The sequence below is a fragment of the Phyllostomus hastatus genome, unplaced genomic scaffold, assembly GCF_019186645.2.
Source record: "Phyllostomus hastatus isolate PE091 unplaced genomic scaffold, TTU_PhHast_1.1 phas_scaffold_39, whole genome shotgun sequence".
NCBI lineage: Eukaryota > Metazoa > Chordata > Mammalia > Chiroptera > Phyllostomidae > Phyllostomus > Phyllostomus hastatus.
The window spans coordinates 5,695,382-5,714,991 of record NW_025334028.1 but is presented as its reverse complement, the minus strand read 5'-3'; the positions used below and the strand labels follow the sequence as shown (position 1 = coordinate 5,714,991).

Below are 19,610 nucleotides of genomic sequence, written 5' to 3'. Positions count from 1 at the left end.
CAGTAATGCGCTGAAAGAAGTTTATTATCTTGTGACAGGCAGGTACCATGTTCCTTTAAGGGGAAATAAGCCCCTCAAAAAAATCCTAACAGATATCATGACTTCTGGGAGTGGGGGAGAAGAGGAGAAAGAGAGAAAGGGAGTGTGTGTGTGTGTGTGTGTGTGTGTGTGTGTGTTCTTCAGCTGTCATTGAGGACTTATCTCCTGAAGGCTTTTTTTGATATATGTGAGTCAAACAGCATCCGCTATGGCCAGGGGTGTCCAGCCTTTTCCTGTCTCCAGGCCACACTGGAAGAAGAGGTGTCTTGGGCCACACATGAAATACATTGTGACATGTAATCACAAAAGTCTCATAATGTTTTAAGTAAATTTACAATTTTGTGTTGGGCTGCATTCACAGCCATACTGGGCTGCATGAGGCCCTGGGGTTTCAGGGTGGACACCCCTGAGACGCCTTCAAGTCAGTGTGTATGTTTGGCAAGTGGGGATATTGAATCAACACCCTACGTGTAGCCATGCTTTGTGAAGATGATTCAGCGTTTTGGAAGGGGGTTTTAAACGTGCTTTGCGATCTCCTAAACGCAGAGGCAAACAAGATGAATTTAAAAGTTTTTGACATGGACAGCTTTTAGAGCTTGGTCAAGGAGATTTATGCAGCAGGTTTGTATAGGAAGTTTGAGGCCACATGTGTCCTGAAATGAAGAGGGAAATGAATGACCATTTGAGCTCCGTTATGAATATCAAGTCCAAGTTAATTATCTTCCACTTGAGATCAAGCACCTACTCTGTTCTTCAGTCCTTTCTAGTCATAGGACCCTAAATGCTTCCTAGGGTTACAGTTTACAGTGACCTTGTGCTAAAGCATTGAATTTACTGTTAAAACAAGAGCAGGCAACCTGTCATTTGTTTTCTGTGTAGGTGATGTCCAGTGCAAAGTGCAAGGGTGAATGGCAGCATGGTGATGTGTGAAATCTTATTACTATTTAGAAATCAACAAAGGCAGTGTTTCTAGAATTAGTTTGTATATTTGCAATTTAATATGTGCTTACTTGAAAGTATTGGTATAATCCAAATATACATTGTTCTCATGTAACTCAGATTAGCAGTGGTAATTTATGTCTTCTATCAGATACTGAATCAACCTACTATAGATCTCTTACTTTCTTCTTTAGAAACTTTTAGAACTTTTTGTTCTAATTGGCAAAACCTTGGAATCTGACACCTGTAAGAGATGCTGGTCCAGCAGCATGTCTGTGATTTGAGGTGAGGAGCAGTGATGCCTCTCTCCCCTGTTGATCCTGAGGGTAGCAGGGAAAGCTCCCTCCTTACTGTCCTCTTCCCAGTGCAGCCCAGTGTCTGAAAGAGGTGCCCACCAGCAGTGGTGGGGCAGAGGGAAAGGCTCAGACCCGCTGTGTTCCTGAAGCCTTCCTGCATTTTAGTCTCTGTTGTTTTTCTTTTTTTTTCACATGGTTTACTTTGCACTCTCTTCTTTCCACAATTGTTTAATTCTTTTCAAAGACAACATGGAGATAGAGGGAAAAAGTAGCTTAATTTGAAGATCGGAATTTTGTTATTTTTAGAATGCAATCTCAACTCTGCAGTAAAATGCAATGCAATTTACTTAGCTTGCCATAGTCTTTGTAAAGAGTGTGATGTTGCTTAAGATTTATATGTATCCAACTCAATTTTGCTTTACTATCATTTCCCTTGGGTGAGCTTTTCTGAAAGTACTTTGAATATTTGGTGTAGGTTTAAATAAACTAATCTCCTTTTAAGGTTTTTATATTGCCTTCCTAGTATTATGCAGCACAAAGTTTTATCACATGCCTTCTAAATAATCAGGAAATTGTTTAAAAAATTTTTCCATAATATTGTGGCTTCTCATCAAATAAGAGTGGCAATTCTTAAAGGCAAGTTATTGTATTCAAAATGTGGTGGACTTTGTTTTACTAAATAATTTGGAACACTTCAGTGACATTAGTTCAGAAGAATTCTTGACACAATGCAAAATAGCATTATTTCCAAGGCATTTTCTTTTTCAAAAGTAATAAATAACACACCTTGTACCATGAACTAAAATTTTGGTGCTAATCTCCATGTTTGTCAGTCCATCCAAAATAGAGACAAGTTTGTGTGGGTGGTGCCAGATGCCTGTGGGGCAGGCCTGTGATGGAGCGAGACTGGAGGCTTTGCTTCAAAACACATTCTCACCTGAACCACATGGGGTTTGCTTCTCCTGGGGCATCATGGTTTTTTGTTTTGTTTTTTTCTTTAGAACAGGCTCTGGTACTATGTTTTACATATGTGGATGTGCTAATTTTGTGCTAGTTAAATCATGTACATACACACACACCCCCCGCCCATGCCTTATTCAGCTGTGATGTGAAAGTTGGAAATCTTGAACCTGAAGTTAAATCCTTTGTCCAAATCTCAGGTTGGCTTGAAATGTCTTGGCAGTGAGAAGGTGAGAGCGTTATGTGGAAGTGCCTGGCCGCCGAAGGGTGTCAGGCAGGTCTGAGAAGGTGGGTTGCTGTTTTCCTTGCATTCATGCTAACTGCATTTGTGGCCTCAGCTGTCAGACGGGTTTTGTTTTTCCTTGTCTAGTCCTGTTGATCTAATTTTTATTTTGGGCTTTTGATAAACAGGAAGAGCTGCTTTAATACTGAGTGAGCGTTTGAAAAAACTGCTAAACAAATTTGAGGAATGAGAGTTTTATGCGGAAAGGATTTAGCTTTAAAACAAAGGGGGGTTGGGGGAGAATCAAAATGATTACATAATTAAAATTTAGAATGAAAAAATTGATTAGAGGGTCTTTTGAAATGCTTTTTTCTCTTTAAACCTCAAATTGTGGGTTCACATTTGCCTCTTCTGTTGCTGTTTAGACCAAATGTGGCACTTGAGGTGATGCTAGGTTAGGGCCTGAGTGCCATCAGTTGTCACACAGGTTGGAAAGATCTCTGCCGCAGTTCAGCCCTCCTGCATGTGGCCAGCTCAGCACAGCCTCACACTGGCGCTGGGGAGAGTGCAGGGAAAGCATGTGTCGTGTCCGTGCTTCACTCACCGTCGTTCAGACTTGTTGTGCACGTTTTGGCCTCCTCACCTTGTGCTAAGAGTTCCTCTGATTGAAATGAGATAATTCTTCACAAAGTGTTCCTTGTCTTCAGTGTTTTCTGAAGTTTTGTTATTTCTGTGCCACATGGTTGGCATTTGGTTTTTATAATTGGATAGTGCTAGTGAACTTTCCATATACCTGTGGCTTGCCTCCCAAAATTGATTTTAAAGTCTGGAGAATAGTTGTTATCACAGACTTGGCTGTACCCAAATTGTTCCTAAACAGTTACTTGTAGACTGGGTGTTCTTAGTTGGCTAGTTGTATGCACCATGCCAGCTTGTGATGTCCAGTTGTTACAGTGTGCTGGAAGCCTGGAGACCATTTTTCCAGTCATTAGGAACCTCCATGTGGGTGGGCTTCCCTGTTCTTGGCTGTTCCTGCCCGCAGGATCCTCCAGCAGTCCACATGGGGCTTTCTGCATCTGTGTGCTGCTCCAGGAAGTGAGTGTCGTGGCTCTGACACCATCACTAGACTCTGGTTTGGAAAGCTGTGCCTGGTGGATGGTGGCTACAGAGCTCAGAGCTCTGCTACTGTGAGGGCACATATTTACAAATATGTTTAACAAAGCATGTTGTAGGAAAGATTAGGCAGTTTTAATTTTGTACTAAGAGTACGTTATTGTGGTCATGGGAATAGTTACCTTATTTCCACTTAGAAAGGGAAAGCTGCCTGGAGTGTGTTTGTCATGATATAACATCACAGCTGAGCACTGTATGTCCCTCAGGACAATCTGACAACTTCACTCTGCACATAAGGCCTTGGTGCCTGAAAAGAGGAAGTGACTTGTGCAGAGTCAGGCCTTTTACCCTGGAGAGACATTTTATTGCCCTTTTTTGTGGCTGCTTATAGACAGGATCTCTGCCACTGGATGCCCTAGTCATTGAAGCCCTGCTTGCTTGCTGCACCTACTCTACTTGCGTCCGTCAACGCTTTGCAGACTAGCTTTGCTTGTGTTTCGTCACCACCCCCTCTGATAAATTTGTAGTTACAAGTTTTGTTGTTGTTTGTAGTAGAACATTTCACACTTTAATGACTAGTTGTGTAATTATGTTGTGCCTGAATTCCCATAGAGCTAATTTGTTTCTTTGCTTCCATGAAGGACTTTGTCAGGAACTTTAAGTATGCTACAGAATAGGAATAGTACAGGCTGTGGTATCTGTGCTTGCTGTATTTTGTTTTAGTGTGTATATTGTGGTGCTTTCATGTTTTTTTTTTCCCCTGAGATACTATGTACCATAAATTTTTAGAAGGAATAAATTGAAGATGTAGGTATGTAAATTTTCCAATTCTTCCTGAGGCAGGATCCCCAACCGGGGGCCATGGACCAGTACTGGTCCTTGACCTGTTAGGAACCTGGCTAGCCCCACAGGAGGGGAGGTGAGCAGGAGGTGAGCAGCTGGTGAGTGAGAGGGAAGGTTCATCTGTATTTACAGCTGCTCTGCATCTCCTGCATTACTACCTGAGCTCCACCTTCTGTCAGATCAGCCTCTGCATTAGATTCTCATAGGAACGCAAACCCTAGCTTTCTGCTGTGAACTGTGCATGTGAGGGATCTAGGTTGAGTGCTCCTTATGAAAATCTACTGCCTGATGGTCTGAGGTGGAGCCAAGGTGGTGATGCCAGCGCTGGGGAGCAGCTGTAAATATAGATTATCATTAGCAGAGAGGTTTGACTGCACAGAGATCATAATAAATCAGTTGCTTGCAGACTCATATCAAGACCCTATCAATGAGTGGCAAGTAACAATTAAGCTGTATTTGGTGGCAGGCCAAAAAGCCATCTCCTCTACCCCCTGACGCCACTGCCACCCTCCCCCCTGCCCAACCCCTGTGGATAATTTGTCTTCCATGAAACTTGTTCCTGGTGTCAGAAAGGCTGGGGCCACTGTCATCAGGGAAAACTTTATAAGGACAGAGAACTAACCATGTGCTTAAGGAATTAAGATGTTATATGGCATTAATCTATCTAATCTTTACATATATTTCACAAAGAGTCCTTATTCAAACCATCCCCGTTTCAACTGCATTTTGAAGTTGATCGGATGGGCCCATATGGAGTCTTGAGTCACATTAGGGATTTTCAGGAAAAATCTAAGTGCAAACAGATTTTGAAACAAATAGGTTAATAAAGGAATGTAGATTGATATTTGGCTTGAGATGACCAGTAACATATTTCAAAGCATTTTTTGAGGTGTGGTACTACATTTCAGAAAGAGTGACTGGTTTCCTATGCCTGCCTGAAGATTCTAGGAGGGTAGGACATGTACTTTTGTCACCTTTGTGACTGGTTCAGTGCCTGCCATAGAGAGATGCTCCATAAATATTTGAATGAACGAGTCATCTCCACAGCTCCATAGGCATGTACATCTTCAAGACCTTGTTGTTAAGTGCTGTGGAGGTGTAGGGCAGAAGATCAAGTGGGAATGCAGACTGATGTTTGGAAGAGACAGGTCCTGGGAATTGAAATTTTGTTAAGATTTTCATAAGTGAAGAGATGGGGAAGACTTTCCAGAAGGGCACAAAAAGTGGTATGAAAAATTCAGTGACAAGAAGATTCCATAGATGACTAGCTCATATCTTGGTGTATTAGAATGTTTTGGGTTGCCCAAAAAGTCCGTATGTTTTTTTTCCCATTAAATAAAAAACATTTTTCATTTTCACCATTAACTTTATTGATTTGGATAATTTGAGTATGTTGGCTGGCTGTCTCCTGCTATTGCATGCTGCTAAACGTATTCCAATGCATAAGGCAGCCACAGAGTAAAGAATTATTTGGCCTCAATATCAGTAGTACCAAGAAACTTTGCATACTACTTTTGACATGTTCAGTCAGTCACAGCACCTTTTCCATGCACTGCACAAATCTTTTTTTTGCATTTCAGTTGTGTTGTTACTGTTCTTGAAATAATAAAGTATAACATGCTGAAAATGTTGAGTATTTTATTTGATCTTTAATATTAAGATGGCTGCACAAAAATACACCAGTGTTGATAAGTTCTTTAAATTGCACATTGATATAACAACTGTCACAGTCTGACACAACTGTTTTCCAGTGAAGTTAAAGACAACGAAACACTACTAGAGTCATCATACTGAAAAAAAAAAAAACAAATGGCACTTTTTGAACAACCCAATATATATATATATATGAATATGCCCTTTGTCTGTGTTACTCCCTTCTTTGCTGAAAATCTTTCCTAAAAGCTGACCCATGTTCTGTGCCTGCAGAGAAATCCATGGTAATAAGACTCAGGTGTGCTCTGGTCTTTGGCAAATCTTTTGAAGACAGTCATGGATCCTTCCATGACTGATAGTAGGAGTGTCCTGAGAGGAAAAGGGAGCCCCACCACTGTCATCAGCAGTTCTGAGGAGACACTGGGGACCGGCCCCTTCACCCTCCCAAGTGTTTGTGGTCTGAGCCATATTCTAAGCACTGCTGTGTGGTGTTCACTGCCTTGGGCCGCACTTGTGTTGTGAAGTTGTGGTGCTGTGGAACTCTCAGCCAGACCTCATGCAGGGTGGAATGTGCTGGATTTGCATATAGGAGCCAGAGGGTAAAGCTGGGTAATTGTTTGCCCAGGCTTCCAAAGATGAAATTGGAGGTAGGTGCGAGCCCTCTGTCGAAATTTACTAATTCCTTGTAGTCTCCTCCTGTGTATTAGTTTAGAAACATTTCTTCTGATGTGGTCATGTTTAGTATTACCAGGTATAAGGAATTACTTGTGTATTTTTAAGTAATTTGAGGTCATTTCTTTAAGAAAAATTGGTAGGTGCTTTTGGATTGAGTGATATGAGTGCAGAGCAGCTTTGGGGTCAAGTTTTGTTACTTTGTGTTAATATTCTGAACTATTTACAGTTTATTATGTTTCAGTGAGGCTTTCTTTCCAGGTCAGAGAAATTCCTTTTGGTCTGACCCAACCTCTCTTGTTTGCTAATTGGAGAGTATAAATATACGAGGGCGGGTGTTTCTTTCATAAGGCTAGATGACTAAGCTTAGGGACTTCCTGGGTTGGCTATTTCTTTTGGAGATGCTAGAAAAATATTCAGCATTTTAGTTAGCTCTAAAGGATCTCACACCATCTAGCAGTTAATGTCTTAGCTGCACATTATACTTTGTGCTGCTGAGGTCATGGAGTGGGTCTGCACCTTCACGTGTCCGAGGCTCTATCTTAATGTTCACAGATTGTATTTTCTACAGTTTGAATCCAGTGCTGCCTGGTGCAGGACTGGAATGACTGCTTCTTAAATCTTTGTATCTTGGATGGGTAATACAGTGCAAATTATTATTTCCTGATACTCAACTTAGTGAAATGCATTAACTGGTGGGTGATATATTTTTCATTATACTTTTTTTCTACTTTAAGCAAAAATAAAAAAGGGACTTATCCATTTTTTTCCTTTCAGTTGTGTACCTCTGACAAAGCCGATCCTCTTGCAGTAGGAAATATATCAAAATGGCATAGCATGGGTTCAGGAGTTGGAGTAATATCTGAGCAGACACTCCCTTTTCTCTCCAACTTCAGTTACATGTGTGATGATCTCAGACAAGTTAAGTTTCCTGTTCTTTAGTCCTCTCATCTACAAACGGAGCTGAAAACATTCACCTGCCATGATTTTTGTGAAACCAGTCACGTGTGAATGTGAGTGGAAACAAGGAAGTCCTCTGTAGCTGTTCCTCCTACCCCACCCCACACAACCTTTTTCCTTTCCTTTGTAGACAAGGGAGGAAGGGTACAGGGATAGAATGGGTCAGGAAGAGCGTACAGTGCCAGGTACGTACTTTCATGGTGCTGATGTTATAAAGCTTGTAGAGATTTTGAGCTCTGCAGCAGAATGTCCTGTAGGTCCATCTTGTATTTTAGGGCCTTGGGCTTAGATTGCATACACACTACCTCATATTTTCCCTCCCATTAGTAAAGCCTTCTGTTCACTGCCTCTGGCTCATCAGTGAACAACACCTGCATGACTTTGCATGTTTCTACTAGGACTAGAGCAGGAAGAACTGGGTTGGCCATGGTGAACTGTTGTCTTGCCCTCTTTTTCTTGGGTTACAGACAGGTTTATCCAGGCTCAAACTTACTTCTGCCTGGCATTGCAGATTACTGGAGACTCAACCTCTGTGGATGAGAATGAAGATGTTTATCCTGGAATTTGGGTTCCTTTTCATTGCAAGGGAATTGTATTTGGATGTCTTCTCTCTCCACCTATAAGATGTTGTATGGAATGTCAGCTAGAATAATCACACGTCATTTCTTGACCTAGCTCTAGGAGTAGAGGAGAGGGGTGAGTGGCACAGCGTGCCTGGGGCGTCTCTTTTGGCAGTTAGGTGAGCACAAGCCTGTCTTTGTTGATTATAGTCTCGGAGAAACTCTTGTTTACATTTTTTTCCTTTATCCAATAGGGTTATTACTTTTGTTTTCTTTTTCACACATTATTTGTACAACATGGTGCTTTGTTTTTTGCTCTGTGCTGTAAAACACAGAGGATGGTCCCTGCCTTTGGAGAACTTATCTAGGGGTAAACAGAATGCCACACTTGTATAAGGACATAGGCTCTTGAGTGACAGATATATGGTATAGATAAATACTTTGTGGTTGGAATGCATTTTACAGAGGATGTGGTTTTGATCTAGATTTGGAAAGGTTCATACAGTTTGGGTAGTTGGAACTGTAAGGATAAGAGTGTTCCAGATGTGTGGAATAGATTCAGCAAGAAGAACCATAAGGGTTAATTAATGCACAGAGCCATACCGAGAGCATCTACTCTGTCTCAGGCACTCTTCAGTGAATACAGCAACTGAAGACCCAGGCGTGCTGAGGCAGCACTGAGGCCTGTCTGGGAGGTGGGAAGAACTGAGCTGGGAGCCATGGAAAGCCAGGGAAGGCACACTTGCAAAAAGTGCTAAGTACTTGGCCAAAGATGTTGGTTTTGACCATTAAAATGTAATGAGCCACTGAAAATGATTAATACTTTAGGACAATGATGGAATGGGTATTTTGTGAATATGGATGCACCAGAAACATGCAGGACTGGGTTAAAAATATGTCTTAAAACGAGTCTTAGAAGCAGTATATGAGTTAGAAAGTAATCACATTACTGAGAACAAGAGATGAAGGAAAAAGAAGACGTGTATTCACTAGCTATTTATTTAAGATGACAAAGTTAAAAAAATCATTTTTGTTTATTATGGAAAATCAGAAAATACAGACTGACTCCCATTTGTGTGTTCATGCCTACAGGTAGTAGTGTCTTCAAACTGAAGATGACACCTTACATAGATCTGTGCACGTTTAAATTGCTGTATAGTGCTCCATTATTTGATATCAATCAGTTTCTTATTGTTGAGTATATACCTGATTTTCTGTTCTGTGTTATTGTTTATTAAAGTGTATTATTTCATGTATATGTCTTAATTGGGTTTACACATATTTTAAGTTCCTGGGTCAGTGGTTCTGTTTACTTTTAAGCATTTTGATGTGTGGTATCAAATCCCACCTTTCTGTAACTCTCCACCCCCTCCACTGGGCTCCAGTCAACATGTGTGTGACAACTTAGAACTCAGGAGCAGCATGTGAGAATGCTGGCTTAGTGTACTTTTAAGCATTCTGGGTCATTGAATTTGTTTTAAATCAATCTGTTTTCCCAGTTTGTTATGAACAACTCCAACACTGGTTGAGAGAATCATACAAAATACAGCTGTGTCAGTTGATCTGTGGTTGGATTTAGCAGTAGGAGGAAAAAGGGGAAAATGGGAGGCCCATGATTGAGGTAATCTTAGAGTAGATTCTGCTTTGGACTATGTCTTTGCTGCTCCTGTTTCTTTCCAAAGTCCAGGTCCTGACCAGAAGGACTAGCTTCTGCCCAGCCATGGCTCTGGGCCACCTCTACTCCTTTAGCCAAGGGGCGGTGGTAGCTTCCTGGTGTGGTTGATCTGTAGCTTGCCCCCATCCCACTGCCCTCCTTGTTTGAATCTCAACTCTTAAAACTTTGTAACTACTTTTTTATATTAATTTCCCTCTGTGTAAAAATAGTTGGGATAAGCTGTACTTTCCTGGTTACACTCTGAATGATAGATATTTACTTATTCATGCATACATACACACACACACACACACACACACAAGGTTGGGCAAAAGTAGGTTTACAGTTGTGAGTATGTGAAACAGTTTATTCTTGTATTAGTATGTATTGATTATTGTATATTTTCCATATAAACTCTAAGTCTACTTTTGCTCTACCCTGTATACACACATCCCACTATACATATGCAAACATACATACACCCAGTGTATCCTATTTTAAAAGACATCATGACAGTTTTTGAAATACTTCAGCATACACCCTGTAAGAATAAGGATATTCTCTTACATATCCACAAAACTATATCATACCTAGGAAAATTTAGAATAATTTCCTAGTATCATCTAACATCATATCCATAAGAATTTTTCTAGTCTGTCTTCAAGATGTCTTTTATACTTTTTTTTCAACTCCAGCAAGGATTCAGTCAAGGCTTACACCTTGAATGTAGTTATGCCTCTTTAGTCTCTTTGATCCAGTGCAGTCCCCCAGTTAACTATTTTTTTTATGACAAATTCTTATAACATTTTCTTTTGAAAAATTTCTGAACTACAGAATAATAAATTACCTACATTCACCAATTTTTAAAATCTTGCTACAATTGATTTCTTCCTGTGTGTGTGTGTGTGTGTGTGTGTGTGTGTGTGTGTGTGTGTGTATGTCCAAAACTTTGTTTTTTTCTGGTAGATGGCTCTAGTAGTGCTTAGTTGTATTTAACATCGTTTGAAATAATTTTGTTAGATCAAAATTGTGACAGCTGTCATATCAACATGCATTTAAAAAACTTACCAAAATTGGTCAATTTTTGTGTAGCCATTTTTGTATTCAAGATGGTAGAAAATATGCAGCATTTTCAGCTTATTATGCTTTATTATTTCAAGAAAAGTAAAAGTGCAGATGAAACACAAAAAAAGATTTGTGCAATGTATGGAGAAGGTGCTGTGACTGATGAAACACATCAACAGTGGTTTGCCACGTTTCACGCTGGAAATTTCTTGCTGGACATGCTCCACTGTTGGGTAGACGAGTTGAAGTTGATAGCAATCAAATTGAGATATTAATTAAGAACAGTCAACATTATGCCATGTGGGAGATAGCCGACTACTCAAAATATCCAAGTCAATAAAGTTATTTGTGAAAATGAAAAATGTGTCTCTTATTTTATGGAAAAAAACTAAATGGATTTTTTGGCCAATGCAGTGCACACACACATACATGCTAGTAATAATACTAATTTCTTTTCTGTGTGTGTGTTGAACCATTTGAGATTAAACTATAGATTTTATGACACTTTGTAACCATGAAAAAACTTCAGCATTTACCCTCTGAAGACAAAAACAATTCTGTCAGCTAGGATGACCTTTTTTTTTTTTCAGTTGTCCTAGTACTGTCCTCTTTCACAGTTTCTTTTCCCCAGATGCAGGACTATAGGGTCATACATTGCACTTAGATATCAAATGACATGGACTTTTTTTTGAGGGATTGGTATAGTTGTGTTGTTAAAAGTCTCACATTTTGGCATTGTCTGATTGCTTCCCTGTGGGGTCATTTAACTTTTTCTCTGTCTGCTGTATTTTTATAGAGAAGAAGTTAGGTTTATGACTTGATTGGGTTAAATCAGAGGAGAGAGGGGTTGCCAGTAGGAATGAAGATGGGAGGTTGGTTTCAGGGGGAAGGTAAAGGAAAATAAGTTTAATCAGTTTGAATTAAATAGGACTTGATAAAAACATTGTCTAACACTTGTCAAAATAAGTCTTTTTGTATATAAGGTACACCTTAATATACTTAACTTTAAAGAAAAAAACATTGTGTTGGTTTACTCATTGCATTAAAATTTTCTGGCAGGCTCTGCAAACAAGCTCCCAAGGTGATGTGCAGTGAGAAGTAGATGCCTGAGGCTGGGGTGTTGGGAGGGCTTTGTTCTAGAGTTGCAGTTTCTGCCTGCCTTGGAGTCAAAACAGTTCTGAAAAAACAGACTGTAAGTAACAGTCAACACTGAAATTTATCTATATGGTTATCATGGAAGACAAATATACAGTCATACCTCAGTACTCGTCAGCTTTATAACTAGTCTCATTTTGACAAAAAAAAAATTGTTTCAGCCCTTGGTGCTTGCTCTGGACTCCTTGCACTTGCTACTCCTTGTGTGAGTCATGATGTTGCCCCACAAGAGAAAAAGCTTCATTGTCTGGTATTTGTTGGTTTGGCATTCTCCAAATCCTGCAACAAATTAACAATGAGTACTGAGGTACCACTGTATATATATATATATATATGTGTTCATGGTAACCATTTTTAAGGTATAATTACTAACATCTGTTTGATTTAAGAAGTGTGGGTGAAAGCACTGAAACTGTGAACTTATGAGGTAAAACGTAATATTAATACATAGAAGAAATGCTGAGTGTTTCAGTGAACTCCCCCGCACTCTCCCAATCACAGACTTTGCTGTCCGGCAGGATCGCCTGAAGTGGTGTTTAAACGCAGGTGTTGGGCCCCTCCCTCCTTGAGAGATTTTGATTCAAGTTCAACTAGGGTATGTGGAGCTCAGGCATTAGAATTTCTGACTAGGTCTCAGGTGATGCTGATGTTGGAATGGAATGGCACTTTGAGAATCACTGCTTTAAATTATGGAAGAGATGAGAACATGTAATATTTGGGTGAATGAGTGGTTTTTTTAGACTTGATTTTTCAAGTCAATACCTTTTTCATTAAAAGAACTATTTTATGTATTGCATACCTCCCCATTGTGGAAAATATGAAGAGATAAGGATGAGGGGCTACAGTGAGAGGACAGGCAGCTCTGATGCTATTGTAAAACCTTTCATATGGGTCTGAGGAAGGGTGGGAAATGAATCTGTAGACCGAGGTTGGACTCCTGGATGACACCATTTATTAACTGTGACCTTGTCAGCAACTTAACACTGTCTGAGTCTGTTTTCTCATCGGAAAATAGGGATTATAAATCCTCCCACCATATTAGTGTACATGAATGCATTTTTTAAATTGTAAAACATAATGCAAATGTAACTGGTGGGCACAGTTCTCATTCCTACCTTGGCTCTGTCCTGAGCCAGCCCTGTGATCTGAGGCCATCCGTCCCATGGATTTATGTGGAATGGTGCAGGAATTGGGGTGCATCCACAACTGAAGTGATCTCTATGTTGTTATGAACATTAATGCAGAGGTAGAGGTCGATAATGGACTGATTTCCCACATTATTAGGCCAGTGTGTGATCCTATGAGAACTTTCGCTCAAGTTGTAATAAAACAAAATGCCCGAAGGTTATTTCATTCAGGTTGTAATCCAGCTGTGGTATCATGCCGAATTTTTCTTTTGATCGATGTATTTCATGAAGCTACCCTCTCATTAAGGGAGGCAGCATGTTTGTGGTTTGCTCTGTGTTACGTTATTGAGATGTGGGATTCTGGGTGTGGTTTGGGGGTTGAAAAATGGGGGGCATAGGAGTGCACTTACAGTGACTTAATAGTCGCTTCCACATGGTGATAGAGGTCATTATTTTATTGTCGTACATCAGCCATAATTTCTGACCATCTGTTTTCTGCCTTTATTCAGAAGTCCCCCTACCTGTTTAATGTTCAACAGTGTTGCTGCAACAAGATTGACTACAAAATAGGCATTTTTGAAACTGAAATTGATTAAAGTAGGTGAAGTTAAAATTGTATGTATCATATTTATCTTGAAGTACCAATTACTAAAAAAACTTAAGAAAGTGGTTTTTACATGTTTTGTTTTTGGTTTAAGTACAGTGGAGAGATAAAAGAGAATCTAGAGTGAGTCACAGTTCCTAATGATTGTGCTCTTCCATTGACTTTAAAAATGAAATGTTCTCTATTTGTTATGCCATTAGCAATGACTTCATTTGCCCTGGCAACATAATTATCCTCTGGCCGGTAGGATTGACAGATGCTAAAATTTAAGCTGTGTGGCATGCCTGTGATTTTCAAGCTGTTCCTCTTCAGTCTTACTGTTTCTTACCATTATTTATGTGCACAGTCAGTCATACATACTGTATGGAAAAAGCAGTGCCCTGAGAGGTCACCTTTCCCAACTCTTTTGCTTGATTCTTTTGGTATTTACTTTCATATTTCTGTGTAGATTGCTTATAATGTTTCTTTTTAAAAATGAAGTTTCTTGTCCCTTTTTACTACTATGGAAGATTTAAGTCTGTTTCACTGCCCCGTGTATGCTTTGCCTCTGCTTCTCTCACAGCCACTTCTTGGATGGATCTCTCTCTCTCGGCTTTTTAGACTTCTTTCCCGCCAAGTGGATATAATTTTGATTGCATACTCAATGTTCCCTTTATTTTCATTTTTAAATGTTCATACCTGGACCATGTATGTCAGATACCTTGATTACTTTTTCTTTCCTTCACAACTTTTATGTTGTCCCTGGAATGAACAGTGTTTTTTCCTTTGGTCTTCTGTGAATGTACAACTAATTCCACCACAGCTCTTCTAGCTGTTAAAGTAGCATCATAGTATGTTTAGTGACATTAAACACCCTCTGGACTTCATCTCAAAGACATCCCTTTTGGAGCTTCTGGTCCTGCTCCAGTCTGGAATGGTTACCTTCCACACCTGTGGCACAGCTGACATCCTGGGAGTTTTGGGAGTTCTCTTCTGTGTTATGTGCTTGTTTTCATATGCACCATCCTCATGCATGGTTTTGTTAAAAGCACATCTTCAATTACTAACCCAGAAAAGGCACAGGGAGGGTAATTTTTTTTGAGACATTGAATTTCTAAAGATGTCTTTTTTCCTACCTTCATTCGCACTTTACTGATAGTTGTTGGGTGAGGTGTACAACTCTAAGATGTAGACTGTTTCTCTTAGGAATTTTGAGGTCAGTATTCCATTATCTGGGTTTCTGTGTTACCCTTGAGAAGGTCAAACTCATTCTGATTCCTTATCCCTTTATTGTGATGTTTTGTTTTTTGCCTTCTGAGATGTTTTTTTTTCCGTACTCTGATGTTTTGATGAGTCTACTCAGTATGTCTAGCTGTTAGGATCTCCTTCTGCTAAAACCTCATCACAGACCTTTCCTGTTATCTTTCCAAGTAAAAATAATCTTCCCCTTTTCTGAACTCACATAGCATTCTGAACTCACAGAACTTTTCAATGTTTGTTTTTCTTATGACATGTGATTTACATGTTTTAAACTATTTGTGTCTTATTCTGATAAATTTTAATTTCTCAGTAGATAATGAATGCTGCTTTTCCTTCAGTCAGTGCTTTGCACATAGTAAATATACTCAATTTTTTCTTCAACATGGATTTTCATTTAACTTCTGTGGTCATGTGTTCACACGTATATTTTCACTTGAAGCTTGGACAGGATATAGACCATCGCCATATGCCATGGTAATGCAAAAGCAGGGAATTATTTCTAATTGCAGATACTTTTCTTGAAACTTGGTTGGGCATAAAATATGCAGAGCTTTTGTTACGCACCTCACAACTCACAAAAGCTCATTATCTTGTTGCACAATGTGAGGATTGTCTTTATGGAATATGAGAGCTTTCTTGAAGATGGTGTAGGAATTACCTTGTATTAGGGCTTTTTCTGTCCTGCAGTAGAGTGGACATCAGCATTCCTTCTAACCTGCAGCTTATCAAATCCCTATGGTTTCCTTCTCATCAGGTCTTACAAATCTTCCTCCATCCTTTCCCAGCCTGTTCTTTATCTGGGTGAGGAGCAGTGTTCTTTGATGATTTTGTCCCCGGATCCGCTCTCTGGGCTCTGGCCCATCTTTGGGGAAGCTTGCCTGACTGGGACATTTGCTTCTTGGCAGACTTTCCTCCAGGTACTTGATAGATGAACCTCTTTCCTCATTTATTGCTTATGTTGATGGATTTTTGTTCATCTTAATGTAAAATTATTGTTAGCGTTCAAATCTTCATTTATTTTAAATGTACACACCATAAGTGAAAACATTCTTTTCTAAATTGAGTGCTTGTCATCAAAACCAAACAAAACACAGAGGTTTGACTGCCTGCCACAAGAGCCAAACTTGTGAGGCAGGTGCTGGTACAAAAGGAAAGAGGTTTTATTCAGGTGCTGCACAACCTGGGAGAATGGTGGACTTCATCCCAAAGACAGCTCCTCCTTCTGCCCAAGCCTGTCGTTCTTCCAGAGATAGGAAGTGGAGGGCTTTTTTTCTATCCAATTATCTTGCTAGCTTTTTGCATGCTCAGGCCCTATCCATTCATCTTTCTGGCTTTGAGTACTCAGTGGAAGAACCTCCCCCTGCCACCATCTTGGCCAATGGGGGAGACTCCCTGGTGCCTGTCTAGGTAACATCATTTTCATTTTTTTACCTAATGACAAGTATACTGATTTAGATTAGTATTTTGGTAATTTTAAAAGTGACTTTGTTCTTGGTCTGTTTCATTTCTAAGCTTCTATAGCTATTATATCAGTGGTTGTACTATTCAGATTTTTTACTGTAAACTACCATAGAAGTACAGTCAACAAGTATGCTCTAATTTGTGTCGAAAACAGTTTTCCCTGATGGGTACTTGATTGTTTCCTTGAAAATACAGCAAGTCCTTTGTCTACTCAGAGAAAATTGCATTAACAAAAGCTGCCAATTAAAATCTCCTGAGAGACTGTTGTTCCAAGGAGTATATTTCTCACTGGCCAAAATATCCTTCTTGCTTTTTATCCTCTTGTGAGAGGAGGTCATTTTTATGTGGCTTGCTCAGATCTGACTTTTTTGCATATAGTATGTTCATTGGGGATTACTGATGATTTCCTTCTCAGTTCCTTCTCTCCAAATAGTTGCTTCCTTCCATTCAGCATGTATTATGGAATGACATTTATTAAGTACCAACTTGATAGGTGCTTTCACATGGTGTTGTCATGGCTACTTGGCATAACTGACCAGTGAATCAGGTCCCCTCAGAAACTGAATCTCAGAATTAGATAATCCTTGATCAGATAGTTGAAAGATTATAAACCAAGTTTATAGAACATTTCAAGGAGGAGGGAATGGTCAATAGTGTCGACTTTTGTGATATATCCGGAAAGTAAATTTTGTGTATGGACCATTGCATCAAGCAACATGGATGCTGTTGGTGGACAGTTTTGGGAGTGCGGTGGGGAGGAAGCCTGATTGGCATGGGGTTATAGGAAAAGAATCTGTGACAAGAAATCTGTAAAATGTTTTGCTATAAAGAATATCAGAGAATTGATATAGTATCTAGATGGTGAAGTAGGGTCAACAGAAGGTGTTGTACTGTTATTTTAGCATGTGTAAAAATAAATTACTAACAGCTTTAATGGCTCAAAGTTGACATCTGAATGCTATTTTTTATATTGTAAAGTTGGAGATAGACTTCTAATCTGTCTTGGGGTGTTCTGGTCAGGTAGAGCTCTTAAAGAAGCAGATGACTGAATAGTCTGGATGAGTGGGGAAGGTTAGCCTGGAAGTTTAGGTGGGGCTCCAGGCACTGGGGGCACTGGGCCTGGTGGGGAAGTGTACAGCTAGGCAGAGCTTAATACACGCCACAATAAGGGAGGTGATAGGGAAAAGCCTGGAACATAGGGTCTGAAATACACAGTTAAGAGGTGGTGAAAATCTTTAGGTGGAAATTTATTTCAAAGGAGTAGCTCCAAATCTTACATAAAAGCTATAGGTTATGATCTCATATGGAGAGAGTGAGGAGGATTGGGAAGCTTCAGGGTTTTCTTTTAGGCCACATTTTAGAGGTCATTCTGTTTCTGTGTGAATCAAAGTGTTTTAGTGTTTCAGAAATGAAAGTTGATATTTAGGTTGATTAGGTCATCCACCTTCGGGGTGGGGGGAAGAACAGGGTGATATATTCTAAGTGGCTAGTGAATGATGGTTAGGGGTGTCCTTTTTTTGTTGACCCCCCCAGGTATTGATTTCCCTTTCAGAGTTAATACCATTTGGTACAGAAGAGTAGGAATATAGTTTCTTTGGGCCTGTGTTCTTTGATGGCTCCAGAAAACAAGAAATGACAAATTCTAGAACACTCTCAGACTTACCCAGCAGGTTTCCTAAGGGCTCTGTGGATGACATTGGAGTCAGGCGGTTATGCAGAGCAGGGCCCCTTGAATGAAGGGGATGCTTTTATAAACTTTGTGTTTTGCGTACTGAATATCCTTTTAAAGAAGTCTGGGTAGATTAGGGAGCAGAGTAACTATGGGTTGTTTGCATAGTAGTTTTCCTGATAATGTTTAGCAACTTTGAGATTTAGGATCTGAGCTGCTTGCTGTGCTGGTTAAAAAGTGACAAGGATTGGTAATTATGCGTTTTTTTCCTGAGTGTTCCATTTGACTAACTCTTAGGCATGGCTTTATGAGAGATTCTCTTGGAAGACTTCTCAAGGATGTGGATTCCCTGGCCTTAGCCCTGGAAGGTCAATAGCTCTGGGGTGGAGTCCAGGGATGTATGTTGTAACTATGATTAATCTTTTGCTTCCTCTCTCTCAGACTTTCCTTTAAGAAAGAACCATACTTAAGATTACTTTAAATTGGAAAAATGGGCTCTTAACTTTACTTAAAAAAAAGATTTTATTTATTTTATTTTTAGACAGAGGTGAAGGGAGGGGAAACAAAGATGGAGGGATACATCAATGTGTGGTTGCCTCTTGCACACCCCCTACTGGGGACCTGGCCCCCAACCCATGCATGTGCCCTGACTGGGAATCGAACCAGAAGCACTTTGGTTCAATCCACTGAACCACACCAGCCAGGGCTAACTTGACCTTTTTATTGTAATTCTGTGTTGTGGATAATTCAGTAGTTAGAGGCAAAAGATAATTTGGTACATCTTTATTTCAGTGTACGAATGTAAACTCAATGATTGTGGAAGTTTAAAAACAAACAACTATGTTCTCCAAATAATTTTAAAGCATGTTTTTTTGTTGTGTTGTGTATATATGTATGTGTGCTTGCACACATATCTGTATATGTGTATACACATACAATTTTATATGCACATATTGAAGTATATGTAATTTTGCCCGTACAAAGTAGGCTGAAAGCACACACATTGTTCTGAGCTTGCATTGTTTACTTATGGTCTTGTCAGCATTATTCCATGTCAGTGTATCAGGCCTATTAGAATACTTTGAGCCACCAGGGTATGCCACCTCCTTTTATTTAGATATGCTGGGACATACGTCTTTTTATACATGTGCTATGTTACTTGCTTATGAGAGTATTTCTGTGAATTGGCAGGTGGATAATAGGAAACCATAAAACCAGAGAAATCAATATTTCTGATGCAGTGTATTTGGCTGGTTTCTGCAGTTTCTGTCATAATAGTGTATCAGCATGTGAGCCAAAGGAAAGAGTATGTATGAATGACTTTATCATAAAAAAAAGGGAAAATTGATTCAAAGCAGAGATAGGGAGCGGCCTGAAT

At 39.7% G+C, this 19,610-nt stretch overlaps 1 protein-coding gene across 16 annotated transcripts in view; it reads left to right on the top strand.

Annotated features, from left to right (window-relative positions):
* Positions 1 to 19,610, top strand: part of PARD3 (par-3 family cell polarity regulator) — a 686,648-nt gene that overhangs the window by 74,575 nt on the left and 592,463 nt on the right. The window lies entirely within an intron of this gene.